Source organism: Silene latifolia, chromosome 7 (assembly GCF_048544455.1).
Source record: "Silene latifolia isolate original U9 population chromosome 7, ASM4854445v1, whole genome shotgun sequence".
NCBI lineage: Eukaryota > Viridiplantae > Streptophyta > Magnoliopsida > Caryophyllales > Caryophyllaceae > Silene > Silene latifolia.
In genome coordinates this window covers 4,221,350-4,223,890 of record NC_133532.1, presented here as the reverse complement: position 1 = coordinate 4,223,890, position 2,541 = coordinate 4,221,350, and the positions used below count along the sequence as shown (strand labels likewise).

The window sequence follows — 2,541 nt, the reverse complement described above, 5'->3', positions numbered from 1 at the left end:
TTTTAATAATATTATTCTCCGTCTCGAGTTATAGTAGACTTGGGACGAAAATTCTAGTGGATACCGACTCATTTTGAGTTATTGGGCTTAACTTGACTCATGGGCCTTTTTCCCCCTCTTTTCTCTACACAAAACCTCAACTAAACCCTCACAACTTCATCTCCCTCACTTGTAATTTCTGAAATTTCCCAACAACCACCCCACCATTGTTGAACCTTCCCTTACTAACCCTAAAACCACCATATCTCACTCAATTCTTCACCAATCTCGTTCCTTTTTCGCCCATTCTCTTCCTTTTCTCATTTCCCTTCTTTCTAAGTAAGAAAGTCGCCATCTTTTCCTCTATTTCGAAATTATCATCTTTCAAGGATGTGAATTCTTGACTTAATATCTCTATTTTTGTGTTTAGGGGAGAACTTGGACAACCCGGAGGAGGATAGCTACATCATTGACGAGTCTTTAGAAGATTGAAGTGCAAAAAGGTAACGGTGATGGGTTACTCGACTTTTATGTTAGAATTGTGTGGTTTTATGTAGTTATAATCTCATATGAATGTTAAAAGTTGTATCTTTCATGATTGGTGCTAATTTGGATGTTGAATATCATGCTTGTTTGCAATTCTCACATGTTTGGATGAAAATCTCATGCTACATCTCTTGAATCCGAAATTACCCATTCACATGCTCAAATATGTTGTTTTTCCGAGTTAGAATCATGCTAGGATACGTAAACAATTGATGGGAAACGATTTTTGTTGGTTTCAAATGGTTTGGAAGTGTTTTGCATTGAACCCGTGTGTTTGTAGTCCCAGTAGGGTGATGGCGGCGGTCTTCTTGACCGGGGGAGTTTCTGTAAGTTTTGAGCATATTTTAGAAAGGTCAGTAGTCCCAGTGGTGATGTGGCTTGTCTCTTGACCGGGGGGAGTACACCGAGTATTTTAGGTGATTTTGAGTTTTGTTGTATTCAGTAGGGTGACCGGTGGCCGGGTGACGTGGCCGGGTGACCGGGGGGAGTACACTGAAGGTCTTTTTGTGTTTTTGGAAATTTGGTTTGTATTCCCAGTAGGGTGACCGGGCAATGGGTGACCTACCGGGAGTGCACTAAAGGTTTTTATGAGTTTTGAAATTTGGTCAGTAGTCCCAGTAGGACGCGGCCGGTCTCTTGACCATTGGGAGTGCACTTGTAAGTTTTATTAAATTTCTGATTTTGGCATGTTGTCCCAGCCGGTGGCCCGGCGGCCGGTACACCACCCGGCTGGGAGTCCCGTGTTTGTTCTATTTCACTTGCGACTTCTAATAATGATTGAGCTATGCATGCATCTTCTTTCTTATCGATAATTGGTTACTTTAAGACTCATTAATGTTATGATCATGCATAATGGTTATGGTTCTTGTTCGGACCCGAGTGTGACGTTTTACATTGTGAGACTACTCGACATTCCCTATTTATTTGCCCTCGGACATTGGGTCACGGTTAGGTGCCATTGTTTCCGAGTTGGGCTATTTTTCCTTCCGCCTTTTCGGACCGGGGGTCACGGTTAGGTGACAAGGTTCCGCTTGAGGTTACTCGAGTTCGGGCACGGTTAGGTGTACCATATTTCGAGTCTTGGATACGATTTGGTATCGTTTGTCGAATCGGGTGTCGTCCATCCCGAGAGTCTGGCCAGGTTTAGACTAGGACCGTATTATGATCGTCGTCCTACCAAGAGGTTGGAGTCTAGAGGGTTGTCTTGTTTGAGTCTATACTTTGTAAATTGTCTTACATATGAGTCGGGTTGATGTGTGACAGTTTGATCTAATAATTCTTCTCTCATTTATGCGTAACTACTCTTATTACATTTTGTATACTAATCATGATCCTCTCGTCACCGTAAGTATGTTACTCTCATGCTTGTTTATTCAATTAAATTCTTAATTACTTGTATTTTGACATATTGTGGCTGGGAGAACCCTGAGTTACTCCCCACTGACTGTGGCTTTCATATTTATTATGAATGACAGGTTGGTGATGAAGCTTAAGTGGGCAAGACCGTGTGAGCTAGCGAGTTCTTACCTCGGACCTTATTAGTTATTACATAATAGACTCACCTACTCTTGAACTTATGTTAATTCGTGGGATATCTTTTCCCCAATAAATAGACTTGTGTTGTAAACTTAAACTTAACTAACTAAACTTATTTATCGTGTTGGTGATGCCCCGCGTTGGACTTCGTTAGAAGTCTTAAAAGTTTTAAAAAAATCTCGTGTTTCCGCCACGATTTACTAGTTACTTTTAGTTACCTCATCGAGGGGTGTCACAGACGCGTGATTGAAAAACAGGGAGAAAAAGAAACAGAGTCCGGTACGACCTTCCGAACGGCTGAAATTGAAGTGTATAATACACGGTTTTTCGGGATTCCGGGGTCCCGGAACAAAATTCTCCGGAAATCAGATAGAAAGTTTATCGGGTCATATAAAGCGGCCACACAAAGTTTGAGCACCAACGGAAGACATTTGGGGGTGTTGGTGTGCCATAAGCCAGCATTCGCCGAAACTCGGATTA

At 42.0% G+C, this 2,541-nt stretch overlaps 1 long non-coding RNA gene across 1 annotated transcript; it reads left to right on the top strand.

Annotated features, from left to right (window-relative positions):
* Window positions 1–409: 409 nt before the first annotated feature.
* Window positions 410–2,163, top strand: LOC141590826 (uncharacterized). The gene is made up of 2 exons (XR_012520506.1): window positions 410–482; window positions 2,001–2,163. It is a non-coding gene; the product is annotated as an uncharacterized LOC141590826 (long non-coding RNA).
* Window positions 2,164–2,541: the final 378 nt, after the last annotated feature.